This window comes from Cimex lectularius, unplaced genomic scaffold, assembly GCF_000648675.2.
Source record: "Cimex lectularius strain Harlan isolate CLEC.00 unplaced genomic scaffold, Clec_2.1 scaffold18, whole genome shotgun sequence".
NCBI lineage: Eukaryota > Metazoa > Arthropoda > Insecta > Hemiptera > Cimicidae > Cimex > Cimex lectularius.
In genome coordinates this window covers 2,425,685-2,440,299 of record NW_019392764.1, presented here as the reverse complement: position 1 = coordinate 2,440,299, position 14,615 = coordinate 2,425,685, and the positions used below count along the sequence as shown (strand labels likewise).

The window sequence follows — 14,615 nt, the reverse complement described above, 5'->3', positions numbered from 1 at the left end:
AATGTGAAGAGGTTAATGTATTTGTCCAATAAGGTAGAATTTTTCTTTGAGTCTGACAAAGAATTATGTGGTTCTTTATAGGGAAGAACTTTTCTCGATGCCTGTAAAATAACTAAATAAGAAAAAAAATTGTTTTTCTTATTTTTCTTTAGGCCGGTCAAAGAAATTTCTGTATTTTTACAACTCTGAACTTTTTTGTAAAATTTTGGATGATTCTTTAATTCTTTTGTACTCTCTGATCGCTGAGCAAAATCAGCATTTACATAATTTAAAATATCAAATTTTATGAATTGATGAAATGTAGTTTCAAATATTAACATACCTTTTGGGAAAAGTTTAGCGAAAATTACCACTTTATTGACAATTTTCTGTAGTCAGTGTCAGCCCTAATGAATATGAAATTAATGTTAATCATAAAATTAGTATAAATAAATATTAATATTATTTCGGTTTTGATTTCGTCATTAAGATCTCTTACCGGGGGTGTGAATATTACTCCTAGACTCAAAAGCTATTTTCGGTTAAGTCCCGAGCCAATAGCGGTACAGGACTTATAAGGACTTTAATCCTCCATTACTCAACAACACCCTACGACGTAGACTTATAGGGCAGAATAATGAAGTACAAAGGTCGAGGATCGGCACCCGGTCTGTATCAAAATTAATAATTAAAGTCATTACAGTGCCTTCATGCGATATTGTACAATTACAAATAAATTTTCGACGGTCCCCTATAAATCAAAGTCCGGTTGAAAAGGGAGAAAGATTACGTAAGTATTCCTTTTCACTCCTTCCATTATTTACCACCGAAGTCTTTCAGCCCAGGGCCCGTATAATTTACTCTCGGGCCGACAACAATCTCGGTTTTGGACAGTTGACAAATCGAAATAACATCCGTCGGACAGGAGGTTGGGGTTGGAGCCGTGTTTCAACCCATGGAAATGAGGGAAGGGAGAGGATTCACACCTGGCACGCGTGAGAAATGATTTCTGCCTCACAGCCATTTTTAATTTTAGGCGATTTTTCTGCCGTGAACCTGGCTGTAAATCTGGCCCGAATGACGGCCGTCGGCGATTTCCTGGTTATATGATGCGGAAAATTCGGAATTTAATACTTTCACGTTGAACACATGCCGTTATCAATCATTCCTATTAAAACTTTGGGTACCATCTAATATTCAATTTTTAATCCCATTTAAAGAAGTTATTCATTATTTTAAAATATAAGTAGCTCTAACTTTGATGACTGATAATTAACTTCTGTCGGAAAGTATGACATTCATTAAATCTTTCTAACAGAAAAAATTTGTCTGTTAGAAAAAATATGGTTAACAAATTAACGGGAAACAGTACTAAAGATATAAGTAGCTCATAAAATTTCCAATGGTATCACCTTCAAGGCTGAAAAATTCTTTTCCATGTAGGTCAGTGTAAAAATAAACCCAGGGTCTAGGGGTAAAAAAAGACGGTAAATGCTTTATTACTTCTGAACCCATTTCCTGGTGTGTACAATTGTGCGTTTTTTGTCCTTCCATGAGGCCATTGAGGGAGGGTCGCACACATGTCTTCCGACCTGGCCCCATTGAAAGGGCCAAGGGCGGTGACTGGAGTCGGTTCAGTATTCCGTTTGACTACATACAGCAAAGTCGTCTGTCTAAGGATCCTGTGGTAAGTAAAATATTTTGTTAAGGAACTCTTCTCAGTCAAAATTTGTAGAACAAAACGTCACCTTTATTCGCTGTATTTCATGCTTTGATCGAATGTGTTAACCGTTAGCGTTGAATGACGCTGAGAATTCGAATGTTAACAGTTCTTCCTGATTGAATAAGTTTTTAAATACATTATTCTTTTTATGTAAGGTCTTGGTTGAAATGAAGAGCGGGTGTCACGAGCGGGATTCGAATAAGCCGAAGGTCGTGGGGGTACATAGGAAGAATAATTAATTGAAAGAACTAATTTCGTCAATCAGACCACTAAACATATTAATTTTTAAATAAACTCTAGCTGTTCTCCACTAAAAATCACAAGTATCTGGTGACCAAAATTCGAAAACATCAGTATATGAGCAAGTTATGTTTTCATCGCGTAACCTCCGCGCTAATTGTACTATTATGAAGAAGCATATTGTATAATAACGCTCTATGCTTAATTACAACTCACATTCGATTTTATCTTTGTAGGCTTTTTGTCACATTGTACTGTGGATTTTACCCGGGGTCTTATTTAATATATCATACATTTGTATTACATTCTTTTTCTAGAAATTCATTACTCAGAGATTTAAGTATTTAACATATTAACATACAATAGATATAATATTAATCAAAATGTGTAGAGATTAGTGACCGTTAATCGATAGTTATTCAGATATTGTGAGATGCGGTCTGGTGAGATATAGGTTGCAGAAAAATATGAAACTGAAACCTACATCACACCAGACCTCATCTCACGATCTCTGAATAATTATCGATTAATGGTAACTAATCACCACACACTTCTAGAAATTTTTATTTAAAGAACACAGAAATTATTCACAGACATAATTATTGATCACTCATCGCCCTCATACACAATAGGTTTTCATTAAAATAATATGTATGAAATACATTAGAAAGAAAAAATTATGTTTCTTATAGGACTTTCGAGAAATAATCTGTCCTTAATCAAAAATATGATTTTGATTAATAGTTACTCAGATATCGTGAGATGCGGTCTGGTGTGAAGTAGGTTTCAGAAAATCAGTTTTATGTTTTTCTGAAACCTACATCACACCAGACCGCATCTCACAATATCTGAATAACTATCGATTAACGGTCACTAATCTCTACACATTTTGATTAATATTATATCTATTGTATGTTAATATGTTAAATACTTACACTTAGATATTTTTTTAAAAGCCAGGATGAATTCATATATGAATCGATGAGGGTTCTCATCTTGATATGTATTATGAAGAAGAAATTGTCAACCGCCGACGATCAACGAGGCAGGAGAGATATTTGTCAAATTGTCAACTTTCTGTCAACAGCTGTTGCTGGATAAATCGCATAAAGTTTAACTCGGTTTCGAAGGAATAAATATATTCGATATATAAATATGTGAGATTTTTGATCAAAATCAATGACGAAGTAAACTAGATAGTAGATGTTGGTATGGTCTGGATTAAAAACCAAATTAAATTTAAAGTCATCGCCTATTTTAACGTCATCAACAGGACAATACAATTTTAAAGATATCTACAAATCAATACAATTAAGTTTTTAATAGTCCTTGTCAAAATTGAGACTGAGGCCGTCTTCAAAGAAATTTGAAACCATCTATTAAAAACTTAATTATGTACACACTGTTTTCCTATTATTCAGGACTAGGTAATGGTTTTGTTATACAATCACTTCATCCCTGATCGTATTTTATTATTTTTATTTAATATTTCCGTGAAGAAATTTAGGCATGTCTTGCGTGAATTAGCAGACGAACATAACATATAATGACTACTTATTTACATAGAATCGTAATGTGATCAGTGAATCATTAATTGTAGAAAGAACAAAGAAAAAATGCACTCGACAACGGAAAGACAAGGTGAACAGATTGTGCAATGTAAAGGTGGTTTCGAGGCTAAATTAGAACTTGTATTATACTTTCGTTCTGTGTTTGTAAATATTCTTGGTTGTCATATAAACAGGTTAGGTAATTAGTTCCGCTAGGTTGTTTTTAAAGATTAATGCCTATTATAAAATATAAAATGACGGCAATAAGAGAAATGTTTAAAAAAATCATCTCACATATCAAACTTTTTGTATTTTGAAAGAGGTTACACGTCTTTCAGTTAATTTACCACCCGTAGGCTGGACCAAATCATATATTTGGTTGGTTTGATTGCCGAGGGAGGGCGAAACAAATGACTTGTTGAGGGATCCGTCGAGATTGGGTTGATTGAGAGTGACAGTCGAGAATGGACCTTTGCGTGGGACCAATGCATTCGATTGAAGAAGCGCTGTTTCCGCCCGTCTGAAGGCATGTAGGCAGTTTTTCCGCTTTGGATTTACACGGAGAATAAGTCGATAGAAAAAAAGGAAGAAAGAGACAAAAAAGCGTGAAGTGGTATCAGAAACGGGCAGTACAACAAGTGTTACATGTTGACCCCCTCACCCGGAAAATTATATAAATTATATCATGGCGGTTTCGTTGTAAATTAACACAATGGGCAGAGAAACAATGAGTGGGGATTAATGACCGTACTCGACCTTCCCGCAGATCCTTATCTTGTTTTTTAATTATACAAACTTTTCCAAGATAGGGTAGGCCTAGATGAGTTTTAGCTGAATTTCGGGCATTTCATCAAACTGTTCATTATACCGTCCAGTTGGACAATTTTTTAATGATAATTTACCCAGCAACCATCAGGGTAAGGCCAGTTAGAAATACAACACTCAACACCATGACAAAAGTTTCATTCGATTTCGTCTGATCTATCTCTACTTGTTGATAGATGTCCATATTTGTTAACCTTTTAAAATAGCAATTAACCTCTTTGAATTAATTAATCTTTATGTAAGGTATGGGTTGAGATAGAAAAGTCAGTGTCACGACCGGGATTCAAACCCATAACTTGCGCTTCGTGAATTCGATTGGGCACCAACTTCCCATCCCGTCGTGGGTTCGAATCCCCCTCGTAACACTGACTTTTTTTATCTCAACCAATACCTTACATAAAGATTAATTAAGTGAAAAAAGTTATTTGGTCAATCGGACCACGAAATCTAATGGATGTAGTAACTAACGTTTCATTACCCTAATGAAATTAATACATAACTTTTTCCCGTCAATTTACCATTTTCCACTTCAAATTATCCTTTTTTAATTTCAAGTTAACCCTTTTTAACGTCAAATTAACCATTTGTAATTATAAATTATCCCTATTTTAAAACATTAAAATAACTTTGGAGATGAAATATAAGCGTTTGAAGTAAAATTCCTGTATATTTGAGCTTTTTTCAATACAAAATAATAGGGCTCTTGTGAAAATTAATTGAAAATAAAATTAAAAGTTATATATATGGTCCCTCTATTAATTCGAGATTTTTAAAATAATAAATTATTGGTCTATAAAATAAGAATATTATATTTAAAAACAATCCTTTGTTTTTACATTTAATTTTATATAACTTTTATTTTTAGTTATAAGTAATTTTCATGTAGCATTTTATAGAACAAACTATTTTATATTTTAAAAATAATTGCAAATTCAAAGAAAAATTCTTTAGTTTTATATTTAATTTTGTATAAATGTTAATTGTAATTAGTTTTCACATGGATTTCTAAGAGCTTTATTTTTTTTATTAAAAAGAAAATGCAAATATAAAGGAACTTTACATGCTTACATTTCATACCATATCCTTTTTGTAAGTTATTTAAAGCAAAGGTTAATTAGAAGTTAAAAGGTTAATTTGACGGAAAAATGCTCTATATAATCTTCGAACTGTTTTTGTACTTAAAGGCTTTACTAGCAATCTTAATATCTTGCTGTTGAAATAGCAGGTTTTTGTTAAAATTTGACATAAGCATCGGGATTAGCAGTAACTATAGTTTCACTGTAAAGTCTTATATTTCAAATTTCTATATGGTTAATTTTGCATTCAGTAATTCACACAAGCTGGAATCATTTGGCGTTTTGTTTTTCTTCTCCTTACACATATATTTTGCTGTTAAAAACCAGTAGGAATTCATATGTGAGTCGATTCGGTTTCTCAACACGATCTGTATTATAAAGAAAAAATTGTCAATCGCCGACGATCAACGTAACAGGAAAGATATTTATCAAATTGTCAACTTTCTGTCAACAGCTGTTGCTGGATAAATCGCATAAAGTTTAACTTGGTTTCGCAGAAATAAAATATATTTAATATGTAAATATGTGATTTTTGATCAAAATCTATTGTTATCTGCCAAGCTTTCGATCTATTTTACGGTCATCATCAGGACAATACAATTTTAAAGATATCTATAAATAAATATAATTATGTTTTTAATAGAGAGGCGGTCCTTGGCAATGCTGAGACTGTGTTCAAAGAAATTTGAAACCATCTAATAAAAAATAAACCATATAATAAATAATCTAATAATAAAATAAACCATCTAATAAAAACTTAACTATGTAGACATTGTTTTACCCTTACGATAACCTTAAAATAGGTCAAAAGCTTGGCAGATAACAATTGAATTTTTCATCCAGGCCATATCGGGATCAAGATTATTTGATAGTAAAAAATAGGCCAATACATCTTCCATTTTAAACAAAATATATGAAGCTACAAATCACATATACTATATAAGCCAAAAAAGTGATCTTGTTGATGCATGAAATTGTCTGTAATTCTCAATTTTGAACCAAGTACTGTAGTGAAAAAGTCGTGCTGGAAAAAAAATATGTATATGTGTAATATGTATATATATATGTGTATATGTATATATTATGTACATATATATATGATATATATGTGTGCATATCTAGACAGCAACAAATAACCAAGAACTAGTTAAATAGGTATTTGGATTCTTTAATTTTTGCTTGTTTATCATGGTTCAACTTGATCAAGAAATTTTAAAAAAGGAACCTTCCTTCACTTTAATTGGTGTTAAAATATTAAATCACATAAAATTGTTCAAACCAATTTGTTTTCAGATTTACCATAACACATATATCGGAAAACAAAAGCTCATCATTTTTATGCCTGGTTTGAAGAACAAATAAATTCGTGATAACTGTTACAAGATTAATGATGGTCCGTCGTCAATCACCCTTGTCCGCTGTTATTGGTATCAAGCCAAAACACACAATCGCAAACAAATAGAAGAGAGAATAAACAGAGCCAGATGTTATTTGTGATGTTCATATAGCATATTGCTGTAGTTGGAATGAACCAGTTGACAATTGTTTTTATCACTACAATCTATCAGGTTTTAAGTAGCTTTGTTGACATGTAATTTCATGGGATAAATAATATGAATAATACGCCAGTTGCACGATTCTTTCGAGTTTATATTTCAACTGCACCAGCCAGAAGTGTAGAAAGGCTGAGAAGTCATGCTTTTACCGTCTGAGCTGCAGTTTATGACTCCGGCCCTGTTAAATGATTGGAGGGTGCCGGATGCTAATTCTCAGGAGTACTTCTTATAATTATAGTGATCCAGTCTGACTTTGATTAAGAGGTAACTCTAAGAAGATAACATCTCATCGAGGTCACTGTCTGGTTTGGAAAAAAGAAGCAAAAGGAACTGAAATATGGAACTTTCCTCTGTATTTAACGAAGTTACATGTAACTTCTGAAAGTTGTCAGGCCTCGGAGGGTAAACAGATATGTTGACTCTTAATCAACACAACATTGACAATCGATAATTACGGCTAGTTTTTGGTCGAGATGTCAGAGATGATTTAACTGTTCAAACCATGCAATAATGTCGGGTGTGAGTTCGATACATTGCCATAAATTTAATTTAGATAACGGTTTAATTTAGATAGCTTTTGTAATTAAATTTCACAAAATTATCTGTACGTAGGCATGTTACATAACATTTTTAATTAGATAATATTAGTACGGCTTGTCAATATATTAGAACAGCTTCATTTGAAGATTATCTGAAGCGAAAAAAGACTGTTTTCTAAAAGAGTTTAATATTATTGAAAAGTATGAAAGTGTGTGCTAGAATTTCAAATGTATAACATTCATGACCATTCCCTACAATTCGACTTTGGTAAGTTGTTTCCTCTCTCTCTCTCTCTCTCTCTCTCTCTCTCTCTCTCTCTCTCCTTCTGTTTCTCTCTCTATCGATCTATGGAAAGTGTTACATGTACCGATCACTTATTTACTCACGAATATCTTGACGTCGATATGTTCTGGAAGAAAAAACAGATTCAATTGTTACTGCTATCTATCGACCTATTTTAAGGTTATCGTCAGGGCGATACTACCAAAAAGATGTCTACAAAATTAAGTTATCTCTCTTAGCTCCTGAAATATTTAAATGTTTATTATCGTATACTACATTTATTCCAAATATGATCATTTCATCTAATCAACATTTTCGTTTCACCACATGCATATAAATGTTTGTACTTTTGTTGAAAATGCGTTTACTTATAGCTTCATAGTCAATAAAGACAAATATTCAATAGTAAATTACTAGTTTTTTCTCACGCTAAGTTAGGCTATTATTTTTCCTTTAAAATAATACTTTATACTTATACTTTTTAAATGTATTTGTATCCTTTTTTGTTGATCGGAGGACTTTTTGTTCCTATAGTTTGTTTTCTCTTGTTTGGTCCGATCAGTTATAGTGGTTATGTATTTTATTTGTGTTCTATACTGTTAAAAAATATGTATAACTTTAGTTTACTTTTTGGAAAGATAAATATTACACACAAACGAGTGCAGTATGAGCTGTAATGAGGGAATTTATAATTAAATTTACAATGCATATATTGATCGATACTTCTTTTGAGGATTGCTCGAAATAACTAAACTCTACTGATCACAAGTAGAATCGCAGAGAGATCCACATAGGCAGTAAGAAGAACGTTTCTGAAAGTCGATAGGGGTTGATTTATGTATTAGGGGTGGTCGCAGTGATGCCACCCCATTATATTTCCAAGTCTAATATAACTCCCCCTTTCTTCTTCATTTGCATATCCCTGGGGGCCCTTATATGATACGGCTTTAAACGGGACCGTCCTATTCCATCATATCAACCGTCGGCCCGAGAAAGCCAGTCCTCAAGGGCGGAGTGGTAAAAATCCAAAAGGGGAGGAACAACCGGCGGCTGCGGTGTAAAAAAAAAGAAAGAAGACTGGGTCGGACACCAGAAGACTAAGAGATTAATGGCTATCCTAATGCTTCAAAACCGGCCGGGCAATATTTTCCCGCCCAACGGATACCTCATTAATGTACTAATTTAGAAGAAAATATTGCTTATAGAACGGTGGGATGAGAAATCAATTATTATCTCCAAGCCATTATTAAAAATCCAATTATACCTCAAGATAGTAAAAATTCTGAAACATCTAGCTTATTCTGTCTGTCTAAATGTCTCTATTTTCCATTTAAGAACATACAAGATTTTTAAGAATATTTCTACTATCATCGGCTATAAACCTACATTATGCCTTGCTTTATACAACCTACACTTTTGTTTTTATGAATATTCATTAATAACAGGTGCATTATTTTACCTAATTTCATATTTTTGGGACAAAATTTGGACGAAATATACGTATGAATTAATAAAGCTAATTTAATTAATAGCTCATCTTTTATAAACTTAAACGCTTCTTACCTGTTTATTACATTATACTCGATTTGTTTTTAACCGATTGCTGCTTGAGTGAACGAGTACTCAGATTAGAGACCAATAAAACCGGCTCTGCGTTTCACAAGGGGGCATGGGTGACAACGCAATTTTGACCTGTACCCCAAATCCTATCGAAGCAACCTTCAAAATCCAAGAACATTTTGTGGCTATGAAAGACTGATGCAAAAAGAGGAGGACAAGGAGGAATGAAGAAAATTTACCTAGTGGACATTATTGAAATGGTAATCTTGCACACTGTACACCAAGAACAAGAGCTATCGACTCTAGTCAGATACTTACGGCTATACCCTGACATGAAAACATCACACAAGACTAAAGAAACATCAACCTAACAGAAGACTTGGACTACTATGAAGACTTTTAGGACTGAAATCTGTTTTGACGGTTAAAACTCCATGAACATTATTCAAGTCGTTACTGTGATCATTTTGGACATAAGGATTGGAACTGTGGGTTTCTGCTAAGCCATCTAATATTCAGCTTCGTTCCTTTTAATCAAAAATCATAAGACAAATCGTACAATTTCCTTAGTACTGTGACGCTACAACCTCACACGTCAGCCTGTCCAAGCGCACTCCTGAAAAGGTTATAGAGGATTGTGGGTAGAAAAGGGCCAGTGTGTTCCCAGAAGTGTAAGAGGCAAGAAGCGGACTTATTATTGCTGGAGATACCAAAGCCCAAGGCACTCAGATAAGTAGAGGCCTGACTCGCGGGTGTCAATCATTATTATTGTTATTTGTTTTCAACGTTCAGTTTCATTTTAAGTTTAATTTCGTTTATCCCGGTGTGGCATAAGAATACCTTTGAATTTCCTTTCTTCCTTCTTTCCTTAATAAATTTGGTGTTAATTTTATTCGTTATTCAATTAATTAACCTTCCTTCCCATTTCAAACTTAATTTTGAGGGAAAACCTTACGGGTAAGCCATAACTGGCTTACACGGGTATGATCACCGATTGGGCGATCATCACAGTACATCAAAACATCGCAGTGTTCAACGGCTTCAACAAACTGCTCCCGCTTCCAAAATTTCCACTATGTTCAGGAGGATCCAGTTTAACCCAATATATATATATATTTTCTTCAAAACTTTTTCCTCCCGAGAACCCGTAACATAGCCTCAAAGTCTCATATTGAGTGCTGAGTGTTTTCTTTTATTTAAAATTACCCTTATCTATCAATTTTAATGCAAGTTCTTCGTGTTAATTACTTTTTAGCATTTTCAGAAATAAAAAGTAAAATGTTTATTATTTCTTCTATGTCCAATATCATATTTCTTATGAATTGTTTTTTAGTAGTTTGATCGTGCGAATCGTTCTGGTCCGCCTAATCTCACGATTTCCTTTGGTCAGGTACGTTTATTAGCTTAATTAGTTGTGCCTGTTCGTTCAAAGTTCATATATATATAATCGCAAGAAAAAAGTTCGTTTAAGGACATGTAAAAAGTAATAATACACTTATAAATTAGTTACAACTATTTTTATATAAGGAGATATGTATAATATTTTAGTTTTTCTTTCACGCTAATGTTGGTTAGTATTGATAACTGTTTCACAGACCTAATGTGCAAAGCGAGACTGAGAGAGCCTACTATTGCAAAGGTGAAATTACAGTGATCGTGCACGCTCTTCGTGATGTATTGGTCGGGTTCAAAGGTAGAAAAACCATCACTACGAGAATGGGTCTTTAATTTAAAGCACTTCGTGTTTGTTCTTTCCAAAGCCAAAAAAGAAGAGATTTGGAAAATGATTATCAAAGACTTTAGGCTTTAAATTAACTCCGAACAAACAATCTTCTCTACACACGTGGAGTTTCCTAATGAAATTGAGGAGATCCCGCGGGAGAGGATTTGGGATTAATGTAGTCCCAGACTAATCCCAGAGTCCCCTTCTAATCCAGGAGACAAAGCACGTATTCCATTACAACGTGTTACTTGATTTAGGGCCGGTTCAGGGATCAGTCTTACACTCCTCGGGCTTACATAACAACTGCTACCGAACTCGATATTAATGCCGGGGTCGGATTACATTAGCATGTTATTATTTAATATTGGGAAAATCTTTGATTGCCAATGAATTGAATATAATTATTTAATATAACAAGTTTGTAAGGGGAATTGTCAGGTTTCCGCACCGGCCTCACTTTGGGGTGGTGGATTGTGCCCAGGGATATTGGACGTCCAGCATAATGGCGTTGACGGGCCGGCAGGATATTTATGAACGCTGCATAGATAGTCTGAATTCGCCGGATGCCGTAAGGCCTTTATAATTTACAGGAGGAATTCCTCGAGTACGCGTGCTTAAAATGAAGGCTTCTTAATCCCGAGGGGATGAAACTTATAGTGGTTAATTGAGGAAAATGAGTAATATATATTATGCCTCGCCGTTTATCAGATCGTTCAATTATTCAACAGATATGAAATTAAGTTAAACTTAATTACAAAAGGATCGAGGAAAATAGTGTTAATTAATAATTAATATTTAAAAACTTTGTCTTGTTGGCAAAAATAAAATTCACTTTTATAATTACGGATTGGCATCATGTTTGACGTTTTATGCTTATTGCATTTTCTACTATTGTTTTGCCCAAATTTTTCATTTTATATAAACATAAAAAATTTTCAGCGGCAGACGGTTTATTTCCATGCCTTATAATGGAACATGTATTTTATTTTTCGTTTTAATTGTAACCATTTTTTATTATATTTGTTTGACATTTACATCTACAAAATTAAGTAAATACATTCATATATTCTAACTTTTTTTAATGTCTTGTAGCAGAGGTTGCCCAGTGTTGTGTGTCGTAGTGTGTAAACATATGTGTATATTTTATATTTTATTGATTTACTGTTAATGCCAGCTGCGTCGGAAAATATAACAGATAGATGGAAATACAAGGAAAATGAAACAGAGTGATTTTAACAGAATAAAATAAAATTATTACAGCTTTTGTCAATATTTTTTTAAACATAAATAGGTCTTATTAAGCATAACAGGTTGTTCAACTAAAGTGCCCCGGTTGTGATTCAATACTGGAAAATTAAGATGCATATAACTTTTAATTTTCCGGGTTTTTGTTGTAAAGTGGAAACGCGAAGCAATAAATCTAAGCGATAGACCTCCCGTGAGATTAAGAGCAAACTATTCATCAATGTAAGAGTGGTAAAAGGTCATGAATTTGCCGACGTTCCGATAAAAAATGTCAAGGAGTTCCCTGCAACCATTCCCGCTTCATTCGTAGCAGGTAAACAACAGTGTAATCATGGGATCTTTTCAACTGTTCCAGGTCCGTCGGGAGGCCGCATCCATGGTAAAATCCCTGTGGAAGGAGAGTGGGAAGTTGCCGACCGCAGGGCTCCCGGGGGGATTTTTGCTCAAGACTTGTTAGAGAACTTGTCATGTACACTTTGGGGTTCACTTTAATTAAGAACTGTGTTCCAGCCAGCCGGGGAAGAAGATAAATTGAGGTAAGGCGTTTTACTCACATCCGCGAAACTCTCTGGTGCAGGTTAATCTTTGAAAAGAACATCATATTTTTGAAACAGGCTACGGCCCGGACGGTGCGCTGGATTTAAAAGGCATTCTTTGACCACATATTTATTTTCTTGGGGGGGGGGAGAAATGAGACACATTTTTAGAGTATAACACCTTGGTGTAAAATTTGATTTAACAAGTGCGTTATGTGTGACAGTGATTGAGTGGTTTGTATGGTCGTGTGTGTTTTCGCCTTTGTATGCAAATAGTGGACACAAATAAATATATGGCAGTAAGTTATGCGGAAATACGCAAGGATTGATAGATCCTTGGTATAATAGATAGATTGGATGGTAATACAAGAACAGAACATGTATAACTGAAAGGATAGAAGCATAGCAGGCTTTTAAGATGAAAAAATTGAAATGTATTACAGGTTGGAAAGAAGTAGTTTTTAATGTTAGAAGTATCGACCACTTTTTCGCTAACAAACACCCTGGATCAAGGATTGGTCTTGAAGAAAAAAGCAAAGTCAATTGTTATGTCTAGCTTTCGACCTATTTTAAGGTAATCATCAGGGCCGATATTAAGGGGCTAAGTGAAAGAGAGATAGAAAGAAATAAGAAGAAAGAAAAGAACGGGTGGGAGGGAGAGGAGTGAGTGTGTGTGAGAGAGAGAGAGTGAGGGGGAGAAATGTAAAAAAATTACTTCTTTAAACTAAAATGTTTTCACCGTAGTATGAAGTAATGTAAAGAGAAGGAAAATCCATTATGTATTGTAGAACTATACATTATTACAATACAGATCAGATTTAGAACTACAGCGGAACGTGACCCAATCTACAAAACAAAATATATAGTAATTTAAATTTAACTACGCATTTCAGAGTTTGGCTGGTCACTACTAACACTAAAAAGCATGAATAGGTCTCATTTTAATGATATCCAATATCAAGTCCATTGCGACATGATTCGCGAAACGAATTGAGACCACTAATGCAATTGTAATGAAAGATAAGATCTGTAGTCGAGAAATGAATACACAGGCTACCCCTAAAGCCTCCGGGTTATTAATGATTAAACTTGGCCCCTCTGGATTTTAGCTCGTGATTAACTCTTTAATGATAATTATAATCTAGTCAATGATGACTTCAATCTAATCTCAAATGAGCTGGCTAATCGTTAACTGTCTGAATTCAGCTTTGTTCAATTTGAACTATAGATGGGTAGAGTTTAATGTTAATATTGTTATTTTCCAACGTTGAAAATAACCTGACCTGTAATGTATGCGTAAATTGCGGAAATAATGGGCAAAAATGCTATTACTCTTCGGCCTTCCCCCGCTGGAAATATCTGATCCCTCATTAAACTGTTGGCACCCCCGTACACACAATTCTACGTAATTATTCCACCGTGGATCCGGCCAATTTTCGCTTCGGGGAGGCGGCATTCTTGGGTCGAGACCCTCCGGACGAAGGGAAAAAAACGCCCAAGGGGTGAATAAAAGGGCCGTCGATAAGTTCAATTCGATGAAGAATTTTGCTATTACCAAACTTCGAGGGGTGACTTTATTACGTTACGAGATGAAGTCGTTCGCAGATGCAGAAAATTATCGCCGACACCCTTCCACCAGGCCGGCTCCCAGTTTCTCCCATTTTTCATTAACATTAACATTATCATTAAAAAAAAACTGCAAGGCATCACTAAGCATGAATTTACTGTTAAATAATTTTATCATTCCTCGTATAAACTGTTGTTCTTGATACCTTGTACA

General features: G+C 34.2%; 1 protein-coding gene and 1 long non-coding RNA gene across 6 annotated transcripts in view; one reads left to right on the top strand and one right to left on the bottom strand.

Moving 5' to 3' along the window:
• LOC106661388 overlaps nt 1-14,615 on the top strand; it is a 139,828-nt gene that overhangs the window by 46,011 nt on the left and 79,202 nt on the right. For 3 of the 4 annotated variants that reach the window (XR_001339711.2, XR_002910385.1, XR_002910386.1), the window contains exons 1-2: nt 1,506-1,666; nt 12,655-12,835. This is a non-coding gene — a long non-coding RNA (uncharacterized LOC106661388). Of the gene's footprint in view, nt 1-1,505; nt 1,667-12,654; nt 12,836-14,615 lie in introns of those variants that run through there. The other variant, XR_001339712.2, reaches the window with a different exon arrangement.
• LOC106661387 (homeotic protein antennapedia-like) overlaps nt 1-14,615 on the bottom strand; it is a 294,613-nt gene that overhangs the window by 218,777 nt on the left and 61,221 nt on the right. The window lies entirely within an intron of this gene.